At 41.9% G+C, this 27,025-nt stretch overlaps 2 long non-coding RNA genes across 4 annotated transcripts; both read left to right on the plus strand.

Annotated features, from left to right (window-relative positions):
* The first annotated feature begins 8,573 nt into the window (after positions 1-8,573).
* LOC147208836 (uncharacterized) lies at positions 8,574-10,348 on the plus strand. Its single transcript, XR_015097937.1, has 3 exons — positions 8,574-9,553; positions 9,842-9,970; positions 10,078-10,348. It is a non-coding gene; the product is annotated as an uncharacterized LOC147208836 (long non-coding RNA).
* Positions 10,349-13,088: 2,740 nt separating this feature from the next.
* On the plus strand, positions 13,089-21,081 carry LOC147208837 (uncharacterized). 3 transcript variants are annotated; one of them, XR_015097960.1, is made up of 4 exons: positions 13,089-14,882; positions 15,172-15,243; positions 18,593-18,716; positions 20,616-21,081. It is a non-coding gene; the product is annotated as an uncharacterized LOC147208837 (long non-coding RNA). The 3 variants fall into 3 exon arrangements; XR_015097954.1 differs by having other exon boundaries at positions 13,089-14,237; positions 14,375-15,243; XR_015097948.1 differs by having other exon boundaries at positions 13,089-15,243.
* The last annotated feature ends 5,944 nt before the right edge of the window (positions 21,082-27,025 follow it).

The raw sequence follows: 27,025 nt of genomic DNA on the forward strand, positions 1-27,025 counted from the left end.
TTTGCAGGCTGATTTCAACCAGTGGCTCTTCTTTTTTGACGCCCAATGCCACCTCAAAAACTACTTGGCTCTCCACGTAGAGTACCATGTTGAAAATTGTAGCAGAAAAAATGTAAACAGCTGTTTAAAAAGATTAAATACAATTGTATTGTACCTAAAGGTTAAGTAAAACTGAATTGTAAATATATTGGGGATTTTCTGACATGCCACTAGAAAAAGCTGACGAACCGCGATGGCTACTCGCACCACAATTGTAGAATCACTGATTTTGTCAAATTATATCGACACAATAATGTACAGTTCTGAACAAATGTTTTAGATTACCACAGAGACACAGGTAAAGGTTCAAATGTCAAACTAAAGGCCTGGGGTCCAGATCTGGCCCGCCATGTCATTGTTTATTTTGACGCACCAAAGCAAATAAATCATGTCTAGTTTGTTGTTTTTTTTGCAATTTTTCCTCATATTTTATTTATATTTCAATCATTTCCATCACTTATGAATTCAATTTGTTACAGCACATATATTACAAATAAATTAAAATGGGGTTAAAACTTGGGAATTGTTGCTACAAAGGCCCCCAAATTATATTTTGACTTTGATTAATGAGCACCAACTTGCCAAAATGATCATTTAGTCCTAAACTATAATACTATCACCATGAATATTTAAATAAAAATGGCACAAGTAATGCACATCACCCATGTCAATTTATTCCTCTCCAGAAAAATTACTTTTCCTGGTTTGATGTTGTACGTTTCTGACTTCAGAGAAGAGATGTGAGCTGGTTAATTCAAAAAAAAAAAGACAGTATGAAATTCCTCGTTTATCTTCAAGACGTGTAAGATGCTGAAAGCACTCGAAACGCAAAATAGTCCCCTGGAAAGCAATTTCTGATGCTGGGTGCTTACTTCGGACGACTATAGTCTCAATGGTCCAAGAAATGTATTTAGCACGCCACCTCTTGATTTAACTGCCGCATTGTGACAGACTGCTGCACGAGCACACTCACGCATCAAGTGGCGCATCAGCGCAAACAGGAAGTGTGTAACATTGACCAGTATAGGCCCCATTAATCCTTTCCTACGGTGTCATTAGAAAGCAGTAGCATTACGGACAGTGGCCACTAACAACCACTGCCGTGTAGATCTTGTTGTCGTCGTCCATAAATCCGTCAACAGTGGACAAGTCTTTCACATTTAAATGCATGGGCAATTATTTTGGCCATTTGGGAAAAGGAGGGGGAAAAATGTCCGTTTATTCAAACTCAGCATGCTTTTGTTAGAAAGAGACGAAGATTTGAAAGCGGTAAAGGCCAAATGGAATGTAGATGAAAGATTTTGTTCCCAGCTTGATGGGGGGTTTTTTTGTTTGTTTTTTTGCATATGTGTGTCGTCAGACATCTATCCCAGCTGACTTTGAACACAGTTGTGAAGGCGTATCGCTTGTTTACTGCTGTTTAGGTTTGTACAGTTGGTACGTTAAGTCACTTGAGAGACTTTGCGCTTTTATTGGTGCTGCTGTTTTGGTTAGCCACAGAATTGAAAGTCGTTTTTTTTTTACTGATTGATCTTGCATTTTTCTGGTCGCTTCCTAATTGGCTAGCGTGATGTTTCACATGACCGTCACAGAGACCGTGACTCGGCGCTACTCTGTGTCGACCACGCACGTCGGGATTTGCTATCACACGCATTGGTCACTCCTCATCACAGAATAATGACTCTGGATAATCTTTTAGAGACGTCTGACAATTTTGACAGAATTTAATTGGGCAATGATCAAATCTGGCACAATTATTAGTATGAAAACACAACCTGATTGAGCAAAAATCTAAAAGAAAAAAAAACTGAGCGCCAATTATCAGTATGTGATGGTAAATACATGCAATAAGCCGCTCCTGCTAACATTCAGGACACATCTTAAAAAAACAAAAAGCTCAAATTACAGTAAGCATAATTTTTAGTAAGTGAGTGTAAATACTGCTTATCGGCCTCTCAGAATCAAATCCAGCAAAAATGTTAAAACATTTAGTCCTGATTACCAGTAGGTGAGGGTAAACACAAATCGATGATTGCCCCTTTTTGTTCAAATACTGTACACTGATAATCGGCCGCTCGTGATCAGATTCAGAATTGAAAAAAACAAAACTCAAATTTGGCCCTGTTATCGCAGAGGTTCGAGAGATCAAGGCGAGAGAGAGGGAGAGAGAGAGAGAGAGAGAGAGAGGGAGAGAGAGCCCCTCCCCCCCAAAAATGTAAAGAAATAATATCCCATTCAGACATGACACCGCACAAAGCCGCTGCTTTGTTCGTCCCCCCCCTGACAGTGTGACAGGCGAGCTGCAGCAACAAGGAGCGCGTATGTACACTAAGCCGCTCCCTTTTCTTGACATCCGTGTGAATAGCAGCCCGAGTGGCCCCTCCCCCACTACAGTTGGTTCAATTGGGCTGATATATTAAAAAAAAGAAAAGAGAAGCAAATCTGCGATTGAATGAGGAGGTCTAACAAGGTTGTCCCTGATGCTTGGCACGAAAGCGTTGGCTTCTACGATCACAGCTCACACTGTCTGGCCCTCGACTGGCCAACAGATGGTCACCTGGATTAATAGAGGCAATTAATTCATCTCATTATGTAATTAAGGATGGAGCCTGATGAGCAGAGTGGGCCAGACTCGGCCGCCCTAAGATGCTAAGCACTCGCTTTATCTCCCCCAAAGAGGCAAAGGGGAAGGCGATGTTATCCGTCAAACAGCATCGGAGTGGCGTGGAAAACATTTGTTTACAACGAGAGCACAAAGTGTACTTTGGATGCAGCCAAACTTTACGTAGCGTATTATCGGGCCACCCCGGGGAGGATCAAGGAGTCCACTTTGGTCACCACAACAAAATACACTTGAGACAGGTTGACTGTATGCCTTGACTAACTTGCTTTAATCCTCACCATCGATGGCTCAGACGTCCCCCTTTGTTGGCTGAATTCATGTGCTATTATTGTGACGTGCGTGCGGCTATGCCCAGCCGGCGACGTCTTATGGGACACCATACATTTGTATAAGCATGTAGTGAAAGCGGCAAACAGAGAACAAACAGAAATACCGTTTACATCCCTTTGATTTTTGGGTTGTTTCTGACAATATTATTAAACTGTGAACAAAACGTTTTAATGGCGAGTGCGCAAAGGGCATGACGTACGCATTCCATTGTGAGTTCTTTATCGGGTGATTGAGACAAAAGTTGCAGCTAATAAGCCCGCCAGTACAAATTGGATCGGGTTAAACTTCATTTTGAGTTATTGCATATTTTTTCCAACAATTATCAGACTTTCAAGCGTTCTACCCTACACAATACACACATTCAACTACTTTTTGAATCCCAGATTCTTATAGAACATTAAAATACTTGTTCTTTTTTTCTTTTCTTTTTTTTTTAATTTATAGTAACTGTGGAAATGTATGACATCATCTGTATGTAACTCACAATTGATTGGCGACCAATCCAGGGTGTACCCCACTTCCAGGCACCAGTTTCACATGTGACCTGAATAAAAACGCGCATGATGGAAAATAGATGCAACCGCCTTATATTTATGGTCATTTCATCAAACTACTATAACGTCAATAGTAATCAATGACGTCATAACTCTTCTTTTTGTTGTGGTGATGAATATCATGGATGTTGAATAAAAACTCAAAACATCTTTCCACATGAATGATCTGGAATAGATTTATTTTTAAATCCGTTTGGAACATGAGCATGTGGCCACTAGAGGGCGCACCAGGGCAGATCATTCCAGGCTGTCCTACTTGTACTGTACAGTACAGTACTTGAAGAGCAAAGTGAATGTGAGGTGAGAGAAACCAAGCAGTGCGATGAAATGTATGTGCGCGTGGAGGAAGGGGAGCACATGAAAGTCTCGCCATCTTGACGATCAACCATAACCCCCCCCCCCCCCTGCCACCACCCCCCTCACCCCAATCCGAGCTCCCAAGCATTACATCTGAATTCAGACGGCATTAAGTCATCTTCATTAAGCAGCTTGCTTCCCGTTTCTTTCAAGTGTGCGTATTTATGTCTTTCCGTGTGTTTACTCATCTGGAATTGATGAAGTCAATAACAGAGGCTGGGGGAGGGGTTCAACTTCCTGTCAACATTGTCACGAATTAGCTCATGTTGCAGCTGTCAAACTTGCTAGCAAACGTATAGTGGTGAGAATTAATGAAATACAACTACTTTGTTACTCTACTTGAAGACAGTATTTCTTTTTCAGCTTATTTCTACTCCCAGCATTTCAACAGGTATTTTTAAACCCAAAATCCTCCTCTGTCTAATATGAAAAAGCACAATAAGGCAAGAACGAGCACATTTTTTTCAGTTGCTATCATTAGCTAATTCAGCATTTTTTTCAGCATTTCACAACAGTAGCAAAGCTTCTACTTTTACACAAATAATCAAAAAAAAAAAAGATAAATCACTTTTTGTTATACAGTCAAACCTCGGTTTTTGTCCATAATCCGTTCCAGAAGGCTGTTCGAAAACCGAAATTGTTCGAAAATTGAAAGCACGCTCTTTTTAAAATAAAAATGTTTCCTGAACACGTCTGCTCACAATGGAAAGCAACACGACGAAGCGTCACTTCCTCGTCTACCTGAGGAAGCGTCACTTCCTCGTGTAAGGAAGGCGAGAGGAGTCAAATGGTGCATTCAAGTGCGCTCAGTTTGTTCGAGAACCGAATTTCCTCGTATCAGCTGAAACTTCAAACCAATATATCGTAAGACTGTACTACAAAAAAAGGTGATTTTCTGGGCTAACAAGGTAACAGGGCAGAACCAGGGAGCACAATGTAAGTACCGTATTGGCCCAAATATAAGACGGTGTTTTTTGCATTGAAATAAGACAGAGAGAGAAAAAGTGGGGGTCGTCTTATATTCGGGGTCTAGACATTATACCCATTCACGACGCTAGATCTTGACTCCCCAGGCCAAAGCGAACCCCTGTCACGAAGAATAAAAATAAAAAATAGTCGTAAGAAAGAAAAGAGAAGAAAATAATAGAAGAGACACCAGAAAATGGAGAAACATAGTGACAATCTGGAGAAAAGTGGGTCAAAGATCGGCCAGGTTAATCGGCAGCTGAGGTGAAGTTATGATGTCATTTACATTTCAAAAACCAGAAGCCATTCATTTACAAATGTGATTGCACTTTAGTTTACGATTTAAATGTTCAGATATTAAGATTTGAATGAGGCAAAATAACATGCTTTTTCTCTCAAATATATTGTTATAATCATTTGTTTCAGATGTACTGTAATTATTTTCTGTATAAAAATTAATTTGGTGTTAAAAAGTACTTGAGTTTTGAAAAAGAGGGGGTCGTCTTATAATCAAGGCCGTCTTATATTCGGGCCAATACGGTACTTTTGCCACCTCTGCCATCATGTATCCAATATCACATTGGAAAAAAAAGAACGTCCTTGTTGTCATTGTATGGTGCTGGTGCGGATCCAATTTGCATATAAGGGTTTGTGCAAAAGTGTACACATTGACATAGTGGCGGTAACACTGTAATAGTCAAATGATGTCTAATACGGAGCGAGGCGAGACGTTTCCCAGCAGGGGCCCGGTCAGCAGGGGGTGGGGAGGTTTACAGTTTGTCTAGAAAGAGACCTCCTGCCATGTTCGATATCCCAAGATTGATAATCTGGCCTCGCTCTATTAATTACCACGACGTAATCTTCCGGGGTTTTCTGACGGCACACGTCAAGCTGCTCCTGCACGCCGCCCCTTCATTTAATGATGGTTAGTAAGAGCGGATAGAAATGGTCGACGGATAAGCTGATATCTTTTTTGCCCAAGCGCCCACCTCCTTCCATCCTATCCTATCCTGCCTGTCCTCCAGCCACAGCATCGTGCCGATGAGCCAGGAAAGAGGATGATGTCTGAGACCTGATCATCTGTGAGCAAACTCTCTGACTAGCCCTGCGTTGTGTATTGCAGGTTAGGTTTTCGTGACGTGGACCAACAATATCTGTCACGTAATGAACTACAGATCTTTTCAAAATGTATCAATAGCCTTTTTGACATTAAATAAATGGATGATCGATCCTTGATCAGTTTGTCAGAGAAAGTCCACCCATCCATCCATCCATCCATCCTTATCCTCACAAGGGTCGCGGGCATGCTGGAGCCTATCCCATCTGTCTTCAGACAGTAGGTAGGGTATACCCTGAACTGGTCGCCAGCCAATCGCAGGGCACACACAGACGAATAGCCATCCATGCTCACACTCCCACCAAGGGACAATTTAGAGTTCTCCATTCACCTGCCAAGCATTTTTTTTTTGGTATGTGGGAAGAAACCAGAGTACCCGGAGAAAATCCACGAAGGCACGGGGAGAACATGTAATCTCCCACACAGGAAGGCTGGAGCAGGAATCAAACCCCACACCTCTGCACTGTGAGGCTGACCTGCTAACTAGTCGCCCACCGTGCCGCCTCAGCGAAAGTCTAAATTTTAAAATGTTTTTCGCACCGCATATTTTTTGATCTCCAATTAAACATTACATTGCATCTTATCTTAAACATCGCTCCATTGCAGGTATATTTTTACTGGTGCCTCTAGCACTCTTCCAAGATTCTCTATTGAACATTCGGAGACCAACATATGCAAGTTTTTTGAACTCTTTGATTCAGGGGTGTCATCAAACGGTTTTGTTTGATGACCGACAACATCAAAATTGAATGAAGCAAGGGCCATTTTAAAATTTTTAAGGCACGCCTTTCAAGAATTTGTGGTGGCCAACAGCCCTACTTGACTAGATCCACCCCTGCACTGAACTGCAGCCGAATCACATCTCCACATTCAAAATGGATGGCCGGCCCTCAAATACCCCCGGCCCCTTAGTTTGGGCACCGATGCTTTAATTGTTTCGAGATTCTCACATGGCCCTTCAAAGACCAACAGGTCAAATATGGTGGTGACAAAGACAGTTCACGGACTGTTTCAAAGTCAACTGTGAACACAGACAAACGGGTCCAACATGAAGCTTGGAAGACCATCAGGTGCAAGTTTTTGTGAGACCCTCTTCTAAAGGTGCTGGAGAAACATACAGATATTTTTTTTAGGACTGGTTCAAGCTCGCTCTTGAGCAATGTTCAATAAAAAAAAAAAAAGGAAATATTTTTGGCATGTGTGCAATTTCAGTTTCAAGATATCAAGATCATCTTCCTTGATTCATCAGAAATTGATCTATCTAAAATAATTTTTGGTAGACACAGGGTCAAATTTGAAAGTGGACAGTCTCAATGTACGCAAAGTTTGTTGATCCGTGCAGAATGATATGTAGTTTTTATCTATTTTGGGTCAAGTCATGACATCATATTTCAGGTTTCCCTGTATGCCTCGCAGTCAAAGGTTCCAAGCTTGATTCTCAGTTCAGGTCTGCGCCAAGTTTGCTTTTGGATGGATGCCCAAACTTACAATTAGTGCCCGCCCAGTGCATTCATCCACCCAAAGCAGGCAACTTCACTTAACACTCCCTCCCCACAACCCTTATTAAATATTTCCATTGCGCTTTCATCAATCACTTCCTTTTTTTCTGCAGCAGATGGCAGCATTGCACATCAAATCCAATCCGCAGTTTGCTGAACCCACACGAAAAGGCTGTCACTTCAATCGAGCTCTTTGGCATATTTGTATCCCAAACAATAAGTTCCCTTCTATGAAAACAATTGTCACATTAAGCTTTGGGGAGCTATTTAATGACTAAAAATGTGCCGTTGTTCCATTTTAATTCTTCCAGAAAGAAGAAAAAAAATATTTTGACACTGCTTATTGACCCTTCAGTGTGGTAAAATGGTTCCTAATTCTACAGAGAGTAACACTAGATGTGAGGTGGTGAATGTGAGTGTGTGTGAGGGGGGTGGGGGGGGGGGGGGAGCATGTCCTCTGGAGGCGCTTTGTGAGAGCACTAATGCAAGTTGTGGTTGGATACGTGGCGACTCCTAATTGACCAGCCAAATACTGTAAAAGGTGCAAAAGTGGCTTTAGGGGATGTGGTTTCAGCCACAGAAGATTGCCCATTATAGTGCACAGTCAGAAGGGGGTGTGCAGACTTTTCGTGTTGGGCCAATACCAAAAAAGGAAAAAAAAAATTGAAGGATGCAGTCCTCTATCATATCTCCTCATTTAGAAAAACAAAAACAATTTGTTCTAAGCTGAAAATTTTTCAGTGTTGAATTGCGGGTCGTTTTCGATGGCCTCAAAATTCTGAACTCGACACCTAACAGGAAGGAAGCAAACCGTTTTTGCTTCTGAAACAGAATTATTTTTATTCACTAGGGTGGTTTGAAAAAAACATTTGTCACCATTTTTTATGTGAATACTTTCTTTGCATATCTAGAAAAGCTCGAGAGAAAATCAGTTTACCGTGTTCCCTTGCAACTACAAACACAATGTAAAGTTGTTGTTTTTTGTTCAATTCAATGGAAATTCTGTTGCTCTTCTGCATCGTGCGTCATGGCTACCTACGGCCGGTAAAATACAAACATACAGATATACTGTACATGAAGACGGTCACAGCTTCTCAGTAGGCTGCATTTATATGAGTCGTTCTTCGTAGAAGATAAAGAATATATGTTTGCGAGTATTGTAGTGTTGCTGCACTGTTTGTGTTCAAATAGCGGCTGCTCTTAGCATTAAGCCAAATATACTTCCCCTGGGCAAAGCTGTGCGCTTGTTTTCAATTCCCAACGTGTGATTCTATTCGTTTCAAGTTTAATTTGCCAGTAATCTTCACATGGAAGTGGCATTTACCCTGCTTGAATTTTTCACCATTTTCCAAACTGCTGATGGCTGTGAAGTGAGGTGAGTTCACTGCCACCAAATCAGCACTTCAAATTTTTTGGATGAATGTCAAAGAAAAAAAAATTGGCTGGCATCTTAAATATCTTTTAAGCCGAATCACTCATATCTCAAAGCATTACTGTGTTTGCCACAGGGTGCTACCAAAACAAACAAAAATATGACGGGCCGATAATGGCCCCCGGGCCTGACTTTGGACTGTCATACAGTATGTGCAAATGAAAGAAAATGTGTATATTTTGGTGTCAGCATTCGATGTTGACTGTGAGGTACTTCTATTTGCTTTTCAAGAGAAATCTTCCCACATCTTTTTTTTTTCCCAACGCTTGTATGCCGGGACAAAAGCGGCTTCTTCTTCTTTTTCACCTTGTTCGCCGACCCAGGCCTGCTTCCTTGATTCATCATCGTGCTTTCTCTCGCCATCTCAGCGTGGTGTGTGGCGGATTGAGATGTCAAAAAATATATATATTTTTTGTAGAGCGCCGTGTGTCTTCTCGGATGTGTTCCACATTGATCCAGATGACCACAGCTCCGAGTTTTCTTTTTTGTTGATTTTCTTCACAAAAGAGATCCAAATCTGCAGGCCGACATCTAATCCTGCCAGCCTCCATAGGCTCCCGCTTGGGCCCCATTACATAAGCACGCTCGGAAAATGGGGAGGGAAGACAGGAAGGAGCGGACTTAACTGCACTTGTGGTAATTATCTCGCACTCCACGGCGGCACTTTAGCTCTTTCTGATCATGCTGACGCGAGCGCTATAGATTGTAAGCCCAAACTTTCATGTTTCCTTCCAATTCTTTTCAACCCTCAGGCCTTGATCGATTTTCAGCTTGTTTGTGGCCTCTCTTTTACATAGTCTGTAATTTATTTAAAAATATATATTTTTGAAACTTCTTTTACGTCTTAAAATATAAATATCATTAATTCCTGTCATCTGTATAAAATATCCATGAATTTTTGCTTTGTCACCCTTTAAATCCCAGTGTGTTTGCCCAATTCCTGAGCTCCATTGGATGTAAGTGAAGCGTTAAAAAAAAGGACACGGACAGGTGGCAGAAAAGGTCCATAACTAAACTGCAGGAATAGTCATTGTTCTTGCGGATTCTAGAGCTGTGAGTAATGTTTTATAGTTATTGTGAGTAATTTTGTCGACTATTACTGTATGGTTTGGTTACAGATACAATGTGTATTTATTCTGTCCTATGTGTTTGTTTTACAGTCAACTTCAACTGAAACACCTTGAAGCAAGCATGCTGTGCCTCTGCTTTGCGGGATCAGTTTCCTCACAGTGATGTTGTACAATAGTCTCCTATTATGAGACGAAAGAGGGAGAAACAGGTACGAGGGGATACTGAGTGTTTTCAAGTTTAAGTGTGTTTTAACAAATTTAAATATATTTTTAACACCTCTACATGGGTTTAATGCATGTGGGAATGGGTGAACTACTTAAAAACAACATTGACCAAGCCTAACCCAGCTCTCTTCGGGCAGCAGGCGGGGGACACCCTGAACTGGTTGCCAGCCAATCACAAGGCACACATAGACGAACAACCATCCACGCTCACACTCACACCTAGGGACAATTTAGAGTGTTCAATCAGCCTGCCATGCATGTTTTTGGAATGTGTGAGGAAACCGGAGTACCCGGAGAAAACCCACGCAGGCACGGGAGAACATGCAAACTCCACACAGGGAGGCCGGAGCCAGAATTGAACCCTTGCACCTCTGCCCTGTGAGGCCGACGACGCGCTAACCAATCGACCACCGGACCGCCCTTCACTCACTCACTCTCTCTCTCTCTCTCTCTCTCTCTATACATATATATATATATATATCACGGTATATAGATGCAATGTACAAAAAACAAAACAAAAAACATGTTCATTTGAGAGTAAAAATACACACTCACTGGGATCGAGAGTAAAAATACACACGCTCACTGGGAATTGAAGCTGCTGTAAGTTGTGCTTGACAGTCAGCCAACTCGATGCCGTCTGATTTTTTTTACACACCGTGGAAATTTATAGCGCATTCGCTCGTCCCGTAGTTGTTTTTATGAGGCCAACTGTGCCTGATTACGAGGCCCTAAACGTGGGGTGGGTGGGGTTAAGTGCCATCCAAAGGTCAAGAGGGGGTTTTAGGACCACGGATGATGCAGCTGAACACGTAAATCACATGAAGGAAGCATGTCGGCAGGAGGAAAGTGAATACCGTGTAGGGAAGCAAATGGAGCATTTCATGCCCCCTCTGCTATGTGTAAAACTGCCGGCGAAAGGCTGTAGAGCGGCGCCACGAAAGCTCTCGGAGGGAAGGGAGAGCGCAACTGGCAGACGACCCTGTTGTGGACCTCTGCGACTGTCTCCTGGTTGCCTTACTATAAAGGAAGACGCAGTAACAACCATCAATCATCATCCATAAAATGACAAATGTTTTGTTTTTTGCTGTAAGATGACCCAATGTTTAAAACCGATTCCGGGCTCCTCCTACAGTTCAATTTAACCACTATTAATACTCAGCAAATTAAAATTGTAACACCGGATTTTTCGGGTTTTTTGGCATGACAGTATTCAAAAATTATCACTTGAATTATTACACCAATTCAATGTAATTTATTTAACAAAAAAAATTGTGTTGGTATTACAATTATTACTGTTGCGATTAGCTTGATAATGACTATTTGGATTCTTCTTTTTTTAGAAACACCAATGGTTAGTAAATAATTGCATTTTATTTAGATTTTCCTTTTCAGAGATGACTCAAAGGGCTTCACATTGTTATAGAATATAGTCATACATATTGTATGGAAGTGATCATTTTACATGTTGCTGTAAATACAAGAAAAAACACAAATGAAAGAAAAATAAAAATGAAAACGAAAAAAAGAAACACAACACATTAAAAAGAAATTAAATAAAATTGATAAAAACAGTATAAATTCATTGATACTGGATCAGTTTAAACTGAATTATTGCATTTTTGGGGACTATAAATTGCACTCTTTTTTCATAGTTTGGCAGGTCCATGAAACTGCAGGTGCAACTTAAATATGTTAAATTTAGAGCTTGGACTAACCCAAAATCTGTATGTGTTCCTTATTCATTTTGTCTTTCCTTTGGTGCGTTACTGCCACCTTCTGGTCACTGATTGGAATTCACCTTATGAGTCATCAACCGCCAAAAGAAAGTTGAAGACGATATGGAAGTGGAAGAAGAAGCAGTATGTATGGTGCCGGATGTGTGGTGTACCGCTAGTTTAGCATGTGGCTTTCTTACGGCACATCAAGGATTTGCAGCACTAAAAGATGCAATCACCAACCAGGATTTGACCACAATGTGATGAGGGATTCTACTTAAGGGAAGCCATTTTAACCCTGGAGAACCCAAGAACCTTTTTCTTCTTTGGAAAATGATGACTTATACATTAAATGACTGCTATATGTTCACTGAACACCAAAATATATGTTTTTTCAAATATTCAATGCTTTAATCCTAATTTAGGATTAGGGCCAAATTTGACCCTTTGGGATTTAAGGGTAGCATTTGAGTAGCAGAATTTATAGGGGCCAAATTGATTCCGTTAAAATGAAAAGAAAAACTTTTCCATAGTTAAAATTGGAAGTGGCATCCAACCAGAACTTGTTGGATTTTGTTGAAATTTACTCCGATGCCTTGACACCACTCTGAGAGTATTTGTGTTCAGAGAGACAGAGCGCGCTCCTCTCCCATTAATTTACGAACACATGTATTTTAAAACAATCAGCAACCTGTGCTTGAACTGTTTCCATTTGTACTACCTGATGCATTGGACCTTGGCGCGCTTTTTTTGGGGGGGGGGGGTACTCTGAATAACTGAATGGAAAATTTGCCAACGGTGGGAGTGAAACAGTGCACGCTGGAGAATATTTCCAAACACACCCACGATGAGAGAACAGGGCTTTACAGTTCTTGGTCTCGGTTTTTGTAAAATAAATTTCACCCCCAAAATCCGACTTGTGCTCCAAAGCTACTTATAGTCAGAGCTACAGTATATTAACTTAAAGTTAAATTTAATACATTTAAAAGTGAGGTGGGCAGCACGGTGGGCGACTGGTTAGCGCGTCGGGCTCACAGTGTAGAGGTGCAAGGTTTGATTCCGACTCCGGCCTTCCTGTGTGGAGTTTGCCTGTTCTCCCCGTCCCTGCGTGGGTTTTCTCCGGGTATTCCGGTTTCCTCCCACATTTCAAAAACATGCCTGGCAGGTTAATATAACACTCTAAGTCTAAAATGTGTGAGGTCGGATGGTTGTTTTGTCTGTGTGCCCTGCGATTGGCTGGCAACCAGTTCAGGGTGTGCCCCGCCTACTCTCTGAAGGCGGCTGAGAGAGACTCCAGCACGCCTGCGACCCGTGAGGGTAAGCGGATTAGAAAATGGATGGATGAATAAAATGAGGTGAGTACTACAACGACACTGTGTGATTTGCAAAAAGATCATGCCTAGTTGTGCTTGACGTCACCATGAAGTGAGCCTCGCAACACATTGGCCTCCATCCTGTCTGCCGCCCGATCCTCCCTCTGTGGCTCCACAGATCCTGTCCATGTTGTCCTGGCTGACATGCATTAATCATAAGAGCAGCGGCTTCTTGAACTGGCCTTACGTAAGCGCGCCGGTGTCTGACTGCAGCCGCCGACCCGTAGTTTCCATCTTCGCCACAGCCTTGCCCACCTTAACACAACACAAATTACATTTAGACACTTTCTATCGGCAGTGCAGAAACTTCCACATTACAAATGTATTTTAAAAAATCACATTTCCCCTGAAAATGTCCTTTGTTGCCCTTATTTATATACATGTTCATACACATTTTCTCAGAAAAATGCTTTCTCCATAATAATCCACTAATAATAATAATAGTATTATTTTTATCATTTACCCATATTATTATTTTCATTATTATTATGGTGGGAAGTTGCGTCCACAGCGTCATTAAACAAGGTAGTTGAGTTAATCAAATTTAATTAAATCTGCTCAATCCCCTCAAGATAGCCCCGCTGTCATGCAGCTTTGCACACAGAGGGGCGGTAATGCGACAACCATGGCCACCTCTTTTTCCTCTCTCTCATTTGTGTGTGTGTGTGTGTGTGTGTGTGTGTGTGTGTGTGTGTGTGTGTGTGTGTGTGTGTGTGTGTGTGTGTGTGTGTGTGTGTGTGTCACTGTTCCTGTTCCCTGAGTCTTCGGGGGTTTGAATAGATCCGGTATTTATTTCAACTCCTCCCCAATTATTCAGCCAGATTGACATGCTGTGAATGTGTTGTTGATGGCGTCTTTGTTTTGCATCAAATCATCACCGCCGCTCTGATTGGTCCCAAGAAGAAGTTCTCTCTGCCTGCGTCCGAGGTGACAGGTGAGACGTGATGTAAAATGCAATCGGTCGAGTAGGACAGCACTGCAATTAGATTTTCGCAACAACTTTGAACCAATGTGGTTATTGCCTTTCCAACCCTGTGCACCTTTTTTTTATCCATTTCCTTCCCTCATCAGCATCTACATCCATTGTAAAGGAATACCGGAGCCATAAAAGCTGCTAGAAGAGCTGTGGTAGTCCATTAACAAAAGACTGGCCTGAACAATTCCATTTCCTCCTCCTTTCTGGTCCTCTTCATATGCATCAAACATTTCATTATGAACTGCCTGAATCACAGTTTTAGAGCTGGATTCACTCACGAAACAGCGGGATGTTTGCCGATTACTATTACAGTAATATATATACTATTTATTGGAAATTATTTTTCACACATGATAAAATGACAGCTAGCAGACCCCCGGTGGCTCTGAGGATCCCAATTTGAGAACCAGATGCTTAAAAGCTTTGATTCAAGTGTAATTTAGCAACATTTCCACGAAGGTCAATACGATACTGTACTCAAATTACGCTGGCAACCAATGACGTATATTGGAATGCATGAGGATTTCTTTGCTTACAAAGCAGCTGAGGGAACATCTTAGTGGAAAACAAAAGTCTGCACACCCCCTGCTCAATAAGACCAAGGTAATGCATTCAGAACCTTTCCACCATGAATGTAAACTATAACCTGTACAACTCAATTGGGGAAAAAAATGGGAAATACAAAATATTTTTTGAGGTGAAGCAAAAATAAATGTGATTGCATATGTGTGCACACCCTGTTATAACTGGAATTTGGCGGCGTTCCGAATTCAGCAATCACATTAAAATTCATGTAAATTGGGAGTTATCACACACCAGCTACTATTTATATTGACCAAAGTTCAGCTGTTCTAATAGGCTGTCTCTGTGTTCTTTTTTTTATATTTTGCAGATGCCAGAGGGTTTTGTGTTCACACTGACTGCTATTTTGAACTGTTCATAATTCCCTCCACCTTGCGTCAACGTAGGTACAATATCGAGTTCTTTTGGTAACGAGTCGACTTGTTGCTTATAATTGAGCTCTTTTAAAGCATTTCAAAATAATTTTCCTTTTTTTTTCTCTTTGTAATTTTGTAAGCATTCTTACTTCTTGACCTTGTTTTTAAATGTTCTTTTAAATGTACTTTTTATCATGTAAAAGCTGCCTTGCCTTGTGTATGTGCCAAACGTACCTTTTGAAATGACATCCGAAAAGTTCATCCTTGGTTTCATCTGATCGTAACACATTTTCCCCACATTTGTATACGTGTCAAAAAATAGCCTTAACCACTTGCAACCTGTGCTACAGTAGCAGGTTGGGTCCGGTGTTACTTAAAAAAAAAAAAAAAGGATGAAGGACCTCAAAGTTGTAATGAAAGTGTCCTAAATAGTACATTGCAATTTTCCAGCTGCTACCTGCTCACCTTGGAAGCTCAAAATTGCTTGGCCTCTGAGTGGCGATTCCTAGACTTAAATAATGCACCACCAATGTGATTTGTTCTTCAATAAGGTGGCACAGAATACGAGTGATGCTTACGTCACATGGGCGATGATACACAGTAAAATATGCCTCAGGTCAAATAAGCGAGGTTGGGAATTTTTCATAACCGTATAAACAGTTTTGGATTATACCCGCAGGGCTCCTGGATTGTACTGCTTTTGTGAGGAAACGGAATCAAAGTTCTCAATTTTCCATATCAGTGAATAGAAACCAGATTAGTTTCGAGGTTTTGCCCCCAAAGGATTACGGCCAAGACCTCATATATGATATACACTACACAGCCTGTAAAAAAAAAAAAAAAAATTCTGACTTTTATCCTGTGTTGCTGTTCTGTATAAAAGGCACTGACACGGAATAGGAGGCAATTTTCCACCTTTGCAGTAGTATCAGAGGTGGGACTTCCACAACATTTGCAGCGGGATATAAAGCACACCAGACACTCACTTCCTTCATTTCCCCAGAAACAACAATTTGCACATTAAGGAGAACCTATCTCGCCTCACCATCCCCTGCTTAGAGAGCCTATTGATTGCTTTGGGCAGACGCCGATGGATCGTCCATCATCAGCAGTTAAAATCTAACGTAACTTTCAATAGAGGCCTTCCTAATGCAGTTCTCGCCAGAACCCGAGGGTGAAAAATTACTGTTTGTGTGTCGAATAATACAAAGAGACAGAAATTGATGAGGGAAGCAGATATAACCACATCGACAGCTTGCTGCGGTCGCACGCTATATGGAACGATGCATTTTAATCTATTGTTTAGTTTACATTCGGACTGATGAGTTTGCAAGTGATTGCTAGCGTCTTTCGGAGTCGCCCGTCGTGCAAAATAATTCCTTGGCGTTCATGGATCGTGCCATTTGTCATACAGTAAATTCCAGGAGTGATTATACTATTTAGACTTCTGTATTTCTTGATCACCATCATGGATTTGACAAAAATCCTGCATGTGATTGAAGGGCAGACTTCTACGGTCTTTTCACCATTTACCTTTGCAGGCATGATGGCCCTTTTATGTAGAGCACCTTCATTTTGCTTTAGTAGACTTTGGATCGTGAGCTGTTCGTTTTCATTCTCTCATCTATATCTTTATCTATATCTACATACTCACTACTAGGAGTTTAATGACTAGTCGACTGTCATGTGAGGAAAGTCCAGTTGATGTCGATTAATCGCAGAGGTCGTTAATAATTTTTCCATACAGTACAGTGGGCCCCAACTTTTTCGCTTCCTGTTATCCCAGTTTTGCCCCGCCCCTTATTGGACATAATATTTTGGCAACAAAAACGGGAACTTCACTTGGCGCCGCTGCCCTCGTTCCAGTCTCATGGTCCCGCCGGCATGAATACTTTAGGACTAGCAGTTGATTCGCATAGCTAAAGCTAGCAAGGCTAACCTCATTCACAGCGACTTTATTTTCATACTGTCGGGCTTGTGTGGATTTATGAAGATTGTGTCCTTTTGTTGGGTGGGCCTTTTGCTGCTCCACTGAGCGTTATAGTGCTGCAACAGCAGCAGATGGCCGAGTCGTAAGTCCTCTGTAAATGCCAGCAACATATAGTGACAGGCAGAAGACTCTTCCATTAGCTAGCAGAAGGTACAATAAACCTGTGCATCCACCTGTTGCCCTTCACACTTCATAATAAGTCTTGACTTGTTTCCAAGTATATTACCTTTGTATTTAATTCAACAGATTTCACATTGAGCAGCTAAATTGAAGATCGGCATTATTATTTCAATATTCGTACTTTTTGTGACTGTTTGTTTTGTAGTGTGGTGTCAGATCATCAAATATTAAATGTGTACATTGGCTCATTAAAGGTTGGGTAGCACTGTCCTAAACAACCAGGAGGACATATTCAGGATATAAATAGATCTCTCGTCTCTATTTGTCTTGAGACGAGAACATCAAGACAGATGTATCTACTTTGTGTCAACGAAGTGGCCTCTTGTGCCAACGAGTGGTGATGGACAGGGGTGCGCTTGGCCCTCCTGGTGGGGCGCAGCGGGGGGCTATGTAAAGGTGAGGTTCTGGGTTTCAGAGCCCACAAAGCGGACCCCCCTGGGAGGGTAATCACCATGAGGCTAGCCCCAGTTAGCGTAGCCGTGGCCCTCAGTTCCACAAAGACACTCCTCTCAAGAGACATGCCTGTGCCTTTGTGCTCCTCTCCCCTCAGAGTGTGCCCCTCTCCGGGGGGGGGGGGGCCCGAGAGGCACAACGGGGTGCCCATTAAGCCATTAGGAGTCGAGGGGGGTTGTGGGGGGGCAACTCTGACAGCCTGGTATACAAATAGGCACAAATACACCCAAGGGCGACATCGTGTATACTGTAAGTACTGGGATGACAAAATATTGTTACACTGCTTCACGTTTGTTATTTCCAGCCTTCCGTGACTGAGCTAATGAGGTCGGGACATGAATTTAAGCCAGTGTCATGTTTTGGCAACTGACGCTTTGTCAGGATAATGTCTTTAAATTTGCAAAGATAAAGCCTGTTTCAACTTGAATCCCTTCACACTGCGCTCTGTGTGTTAGCATGCGATTCGTTTTGCTCGACTCATGATCATTAATTAAAGTAACCCCGTGCGCTAATTTTCCAATCAAAAATAACATGGATTGCAAAACTGGCTTCTAACAAAGAGAATAGCCATTCATTAGCATGGAAAACCAAAATACTGTATTTTAATTCAGAGGTCTATAAATGGGTGCGCCCTTATGCTAAATGCTAGTGCTAATGTTACTGTCTGGGATTTCATCAACTTTGTGACACCAGTTCAAGCATAACAAATTGACGAACACCTAATGGAACCACTTGTTTTGTTTTGTCTTCAGAGGACAATGAAGAGAATCATTTTGAGTCGAGACAAGCGTACTTTCAACAATGTGACCCCCATCTGCCTGTTGTTTGTTTGGCTATCGAAGCTTGACGGCTCTCCTGTGTCTCCTCCCATTCAAGGTTAGGTGACACATTTGTAACTTTGTCTGCATGTCCCCAAAACCCTCAAAAGTGGCTGTGACAGATTGATATAAATATTCCAGCTAGCTAGCAACACGTTGGGGGCTGGATCAAAGATGAGTTAACCCGCCTTGTGTGTAAACATCGAAATACTGCAGGAAAATCATCCAATCGAACACGAGGCGACAGAGGAGGATCCACACTCATCACATCTAAAAATAGATACGGAAAAACATGTTTTGTACAAGCCAGAGGTAATCTTTTTCCATGAGGAATGCAAAACAGACCTTCAGGAAAATGGCCCCATAAAGAAATGTCATAAACGAGTCAGTGTCTGGAGCAAGCCTTTCAATTTGAGGCCAATTTTAACCATTCATTTAATTAATTAGCTTTTAATTTAATGCTCCAGCAAAGATTCTTGACAAATTAGCTATTATTTTTCCAAGTCATAGCAGTTTTCATTCAACAGCAGACAGTCTATGTGTATCTGTGCCCTATGATTGACTGAAGATGAGGCCAGGTTGTACCCAGCCTCTCACCCAAAGTCATCTGGGATTGACTCCAGCTCATCTGTGAAAATAATGAACTATATTATAATAGTATTCTCTATGTTGGATTTTCCTCGTCAAATTATGATTTGGGCGGGGGGGGGGGGGGCATTGCTGTGGTGCAGATTATCTAATACTTTGACTAAATTGTGCTCGCATTCAATATTATACCAACAAACGAAACATCTTTCTACGGCCAATTACTTCAGACTGAATCGATGCATTGAGTTCAAATAACGTTTCCATAGCACTGCACACATTCCAGACAAGAGCGGAGGACTTGCTTGATCATCGCATGTTCCCATTTCAAATCTTGACTTCCTGCTACAGCCCGAAGCCAGGCGCAAGACTTTCAACATTTGGCCTCCTCCATCTTTGTCATGACCAGGGTTGTTTTTGGATCCGGCCTCCTCATTATTAATAAGGACTGATTCATTTTCATCCCTCTTGTTCTTTGGGGAGTCTTTACTGTGGATTTGGGGGTCAATTTGGATGATACTCAAGATATTAATTGCAGCAGTGGCACAAAGGCAGCAGTTACCTGATGTATATTTCCGTGCCTGAGCAACAGTGCTGGGAAGTGGAATTACCAACAGTTGTCACTCAACTTAATTAGATTTTTTTTTTTTTTTTCCATTCATTATTTATTTTACCCCAACCCTTTAGCAATGCTCTGTAATTTTAAAAATTGTACTCCTTTTGTCCAAATAAATTGACTCCTCTTTTCAACCCCAGGTGATGACGGCAACCCATAATAAGACTTCAATAGTATAATTGTCTTTTGTTAGGCTAAAAGCCACCAGCTTCGGGTGTTCAGAAATTCTTTCTAATTTGATAAATGTCACATTCAGGTGTATTTTTTTACAGTGTTTGTCATGACTTACTTTAGCATATTACCAGCTGTCATCCGTTTTTCTGTCTTGCAAGCAATCATTTTAAATACAGTCGCTAGATGATGGCAGTGAACGCAAAATCCTGACTGAACAAAGAGCAGTTTGGCAGAGAGTGAACAATTCTTCTTCCTATACAAAAAAAAAAGAGGCTTTTTGTTTATTGCTCCTCCGCGTTGAAGTTTGCTGTCAAACTAAACATAAAACAAAGTGAATTACACCTTTGCCTTTTTAAGTCAGTTTCGCTTCATGCTAAACAAAAAAAAAAAACATGGAAAATGAACAAAAGTAGACAGAAAACATAACAAAACTATCAAGCATATATTCTTTATACTTCACCAAAAATAAATTTTGGCAGCTTACTGATGAACTGTCGAGCTTTCAGACGGTATACTTTATTATTTTAACATCCGAAAATCAGCTACCTCTCTCACTTATCTGTGCTTCCATTTTTCCATCAGGGGTCAAGTTCACTCTGTAACGTTGATTAATTAACAGCGATGAGCAAACAACGTTCCCACAGCGCAGTCATCCGCGGGAGGTCAACATGAAGAAAGCCGTTGCTCCATTCGCAGCGGCATCGTGCTGCATCACATTCGCTCACGCCGCTCATCTCTCTTCTTTGCTGCGGCCCACTCTTTACAGCGTGCACCGTGACCCGTGCGGCACCGTGGAATAAAGATGCACAAACCAGTTGGCACGACGCAGGCCTGCCCTCTAATTGGAAACAGACTCATCTTGCTGGACTTTAATTACAGTTGCCATGGTAACCGCACAAAGAGAAATGATTCAATAGTCGACTCGTGACAGATTTGTGGAATGGTAATGAGCAGTACTGTTCATTTAAAAAAAAAAACTCACACAAACAAAAACCAACAACTTCTGTCTTTGCCACAATCTGTGATCATCATTTCATGTGATCTGCCACAACCCAAGAAATGAAATGGGGGGGGGGGGGGGGTTCGGGGGGGGGGTGGATTGTGTGTGGAAGCAATCTATAAGGCGAGTTTTCTATTTCCTTCTGCCAAGCTAAGTTTAGATTTGTCTTGAGCAGGGTGAGAGCAGGTCTGCGAAGTGACTGAATTTCACAGTCGTGGGTTCTGTGAGCCGCCAGTTTTGCCTTTCAGCTGCCTCCTCTGCTCGGCAACTTGTCTTTTACTGGAGAAGAGCGCCATGCCATGCTCACGTGCACCGACGTGTGCACATGCAGCGAGCGCAGAAAAAGCCAAACTAGGATTTTGAAGTTGATTTTTGAAAAGTGTTTTGGGTAAAGTTATTTATCACAGAAATGACAACAAAGTGTGTACAGTCCATCAAATCAACTCTACTGCCAGCACTGTACTGCCAGCAATTTTCAAAATACATTTCCTCATATTGGCAGCTGTTTTTGTGCATATCTAACGGAAAAATATTACCTCGGTGCCATCTTGTAGCATATTGGGGTAGAGAAACTCTTGAGGTGGGGGGAGGAGCGTAATTTAGCCTGACCATAGCCTTGTCTCAACGAAAAAAAGCACTTTGCCTACATTTTGTAGTATCTACAGACAATTGTCAACATTTTTGAGTGGGCTTCAATTCCTTGAGGATTTTTGTCAGATGTCTATCTCAATCTGTTGGGAGTCCACCTTAAGGCCCCGCGAGCCTTTACATCACAGGTGTCAAATTCAAGGCCTGGGGTCCAGTTTTGGCCCATCACATCATTTTATGTGGCCCGTGAAAGCAAATCAAACATTTCGACTTCTATGATCCTTGCTAAAATTTGGACCAACATTTCAAATTCTCGTATGTAATATATAAGAGAGCTGTTCTAAGTGTTTTTGTTACCAACACCCGTATTACAGTCACTCTAATTGAATAAACCAGTCTTGACTTCTTTATATGATTTCGCAGCCATAACGGCCCTCCAAGGGAAATGGTAACTTTAATGTGGCCCGGGACAAAAATCAGTTAGACACCCCTGCTTAATATGAATTATGGTAGTGACTTCAAACTAGGAACCAGTGTTTTGTTTACACGGTAACTAGTTGCGCGATGACAATTACAAAAGTGTTGTGTCCCCATGACACGTAAAAATGATAATACAGTGATCCCTCGCTATTTCGCGGTTCGTTTATCGCGGCTTCAGTGCATCGCGGATTTTTTCAAACATATTCATAAAAATAAAAAAAAATCATATACATGGAGTACACTACTGTATATGTTGCTCTATGTGACTCGCTGTTGTTTTGCTGACTTTCTCAGCTTCTCACGGACCGTTTGCGGACTTGTTTTTTTTTAAAACATATGTTAATTGGGCGCTACTTCGCGGATTTTCATTTATCGCGGGTGGTATTGGTCCCCATTAACCGCGATAAATGAGGGATTACTGTAGTTCTTGTGACACTGCTCTCAATCTTTAAGTGGCACCCGGCGAGTCTTCTAAGGTGGTTTGGCGTGATGCGTAACGCTTTCGCCCTGCAATTGACCCTGCCTTTAACCTCATGACTGCCAACCCCCCGCACGCTTTACAGGATAAGAGGTGTCAGTGACGGACGGAGGACACAATGGACCTTTGTTGACTGTAATCTGCCGCATAAAAGGCTAAAAGCATGATAAAGCACCATCAACTCCCAACTGAGGGGCGTGAGGCGTGCGCGTGATGCCTCGTGGGTAATGACGAGGAAGGATGTGACACATGTAGGCGAGGCGCCGTGCCTGTGTGTTCTCGGAAAACCTGCGTAGCTCCATCTGCTGCTGTTCACCAACCAGCTGCCAGCCGGACCCAGCAACACCAGCTCTGACTACTGTGCTGCCATGGCAACCGGCTGCCTTCCGCGGGCCGCCCAGAGTGACTGACCCTGCTCCTCCGTCTCCTCCGCATCTTCTCATTGTAGAATTATGTCAAGGAGGGTTTTTTTTTCTGAGATGTACAGTGACTTCTTCAAACCTCTTTAGTGCATGAGCTTCAAAAACTCTACACTACTGCACAATGCTGTGGGCTATATTTACATAAATTAGACGCATCCTGTCAGTATAGTGTAGCACTGCGAATGTGTCACTCTCGCTTACTAAAATAAAATAAAAAAAGACTTCTGCCAAGGCGATTATGTTTATCATTGGTAGATCACTGTCCAAGAATGTAAATGATATTGTTCTTTTTATTTTTTATTTTTTAATCTGTATATCAGGTGTCACTAACCTTTGTGAAAGTCAGAACAACGTCTTGGATATGGATTAAGGCAAAGGGCTGTCACTTTGAAACAAACTGCTGAAATAGCGAATGTGCTCAAAAGATATTTAATGAAATGGTATTGCGAATAATTAATGATATCAATCTATTTGAAGACGCTGATGTTGTTGATTATTATGAACAATAATTGAAGGAGGTGGGAAAGATAATGATCAAAATGCAAACATATACCGGTATTTCTATATATCTCTGCATGTGTTTACATTTTCAAAATGATCACTTCTGCAACATTCCGAGGAGATTACATTGTCCCAATGGTGAGGTATTTTGAGAACCGGTCCATGGGCACCATTTGTTGTCATCATGGATTGTCATCATACAAACCCTATATAGGTTATCTGATCTCACCTCGACAAGTTTGTCCAATTTTACTGCTCATGTTATGTCAGTGCTTTGCGGTCTGTGTGCAAAATAAATATAACCAAAAGATACAAAATATAAAAGTGTCACCATGAGCTGCCTGTGACCATGATCACCCACCACAACCCTAGGGAGGATCAGCACTATGGAACACTGATAAATTAATAATATACATACAGCTATAACCTCACAATCTGCTTTTCAGATTTGTTTCAATCAATGATCTTGAGTATAGCTATGATGCAACTAGAGTTCAATATACACTTACCATTGCAGATGGGAGAATGCTCTGATATGATTAATAAATCCATGATACAAACACTCCTGCTTCCATTAGCAGCACTGACAAGAAGAAGATTAAGTTGCATTTAATGAGGCATATTTGAAAACGGGGAAAGCAATTCTGGCTTCAAAGGGTTGTTCATTGACACGAATGAAAAGCCTCTCTGTGCTGTAATATGTGTTTAGTCGTAATCCGTCATCATAGGTAAGAACAACTGGCTAGCAAAAAAAAAAAAGATTGCAGCCACTCACACATTGACAGGAACACTTGATAACACGTTTATCAGTGATGTCACAGTGAGTTGTCTCATAACAGATGCAAGCACTGCTGTTACTTTGCTGACAACAGCCAATATTAAACACACACACACACACACTAGCCAACATGCAGCAGTAGCATTTCGCCGTCAAAAGTGTGACTCAGTGTTGAGCTGTGCTCGTAAACAGAGCACAAGAGCAAAATAAACTTGGATAAACTCAAGAAGGAGCAAAATGACAACCAAACAAATCTTCACAAAGTAAATGCCCAGTCAGCAAAATTGGTCTGGCCCAGCTCTGGGGCAGACACGGCACGTACACTCGGCCCACATACCTCAAAGTAACGAATTACTCCAGCAACAAAAAGAGCTTTTTACGGCGCTCTTGCAACAACAACAGGAAAATTTCAAAGGATTTGTCAAGATGATAATAGACTCAACAAACTCACGACTTGACACTTTTACCAGGGAAGTCCAATAAATAAAAACCAGCATCAACTTTACCCAAAAAGAGGTAGACGACATTAAAAAAAATCTAATCTGTCAAACTGGCCATTCCAAAGACATGCAAACAGAATTCTACAAAATATGTGACGGCATGCTTGTATTAACAGACAAGATGGACTACTTGGAAGGACAGTCAAGAAGAAACAACTTGGTAATTGATGGAATTGAGGAAAAACCGGGAGAAATGTGGACTGAAACAGAGGAAAAAGTTCAAAAAATCCTCAAGGAGAAGCTGCTGATACAGGGGCAAATTGAGGTGGAGAGAGCTCACCGCACAGGAAGACAAGAACCTGGAAGACCTCGTCCGAGGCCAGTTGTGGTGAAATTTCTCAAATACAAGGACAGATCAAGGATCCTACAAAAAGCAAAATACTTAAAAGGCTCCAACATCTACATCAACGAAGACTTTACAGATGCCGTACGACAAAAAAGAAAAGAGCTCCTCCCAAAATTAAAAGCTGCACGTGACAGAGGGGAAACTGCCTACTTAAGACATGACAAACTTATCGTCCACCCCCGCACCAGTACTCCAACACAACAGGCTCGAGTTCAACACCATCAAGCAGCATACTGAGAATTATTCACCACCCGAAGATAAAAACTCTGACCCTACTGAAGCAGGAAAGTCACATACCAAAAACATGGACTTCGAACCCTTTGATCACCCTTCCAACCCTTTGATGACTTCCAACCCTACTGACCACAAGACATTTGACCCTGAGAACAACTTGGACCCGGACAATAACTTTTTCAAGACCGACCGACCGCGAGGGAGCCAGCGACGACCGACCGTGAGGGAGCCAGTGATGACCGCGAGGAAGCCAGCGACGACTGCAAGGGAAGCAAGCGACCGCGAGGAAGCCGGGAGACAACCAGCCAGCGACCACCGCGAGGGAGCCAGCGACGACCGCAAGGGAGCCAGAGACGACCGAGAGGAAACCAGCGACGACTGCAGGGGAGCCAGTGACCGCGAGGGAGCCGGGAGACAGCGAGCCTGAGGGAGCCGGGAGACAACCAGCCAGCGCGCGTGAGAGAGCCGGGAGGCAGCCAGCCAGCGAGCGTGAGGGAGTCGGCGACGACCGCAAGGGAGCCAGCGACCACGAGGGACCCAGAAGACGTCCAGCCAGCAACCGCGAGGGAGCCAGTGATGACGGCGAGAGAGCGAGCGACGACAGCGAGGGAACCAACGACGACCGCGAGGGAGCCAGCGACGACCGCGTGGGAGCGGGAAATTCACATCCCAAAAACATGGACTTCCAACCCTTTGAAGATATTGACTATAAGCCATTCGATCCCGAGAACAATTTGGACCCAGACAACAACTTCTTCCAGAACAAACAAAGGGTAACAAACTCTGACTATTACCTGGATGAACAATTCAACACTAATATAAAATTGGAAAATGCACTTTCAGTAATACACTTAAACAGTAGAAGTCTCTATAAAAACTTCACAAAAATCAAAGAATACCTGACTAAATTCAATAAATTTAAAATAATTGCCATATCAGAAACTTGGCTTGATGAAGATAAAACAACTGAAATGGAAATAGAAGGTTATGAAATGTTTGCAACTAATAGGGAAAACAAAAAAGGAGGGGGGGTTGCAATATATGTAGACAAAGCACTTAAATGCAGTAAAATCGAGAGATTGACAAACACAATAGAAAACCTAATGGAATGTCTAACCATTGAAATACATAATAAAAAGGCATCAAATATCATCATAAGTTGCATCTATAGGACACCAGGATCATGTATTGACACATTCAATAAAAAACTAACAGATATGCTCAGTTACAACAACGATAAGAAAACACGAATAATATGTGGTGACTTTAACATTGACTTATTAAACCCAAATGGACACAAAAAAAACAACCGACTTCATAAATACTATGTACAGCAACAGCTTTTTCCCAGTAATCCTGAAACCTAGCAGAATAACAGTTGACACGGCCACATTAATAGATAACATATTTATAAATAAGATTGATCATAAAATGGAAAGTGGACTTCTCATTAATGACATAAGTGACCACCTACCTGTTTTTGCAGTTTTTCATAATTATTTTGATAGAAAAGCTAAGTCAACAACTCACATAACAGAAATAAGACTAAGAACCCAACGCTCCACCGACGCCTTTAAGCAAGACCTAGAAAAACAAAACTGGACCGAGGTCTACTCAAACGAAGACCCAAATACAGCGTTTGAAGTATTTCAGTCTACCATAATC

Source organism: Hippocampus guttulatus, chromosome 2 (genome assembly GCF_054856545.1).
Source record: "Hippocampus guttulatus isolate MCC_2025c chromosome 2, RoL_Hgut_1.0, whole genome shotgun sequence".
Lineage (NCBI taxonomy): Eukaryota > Metazoa > Chordata > Actinopteri > Syngnathiformes > Syngnathidae > Hippocampus > Hippocampus guttulatus.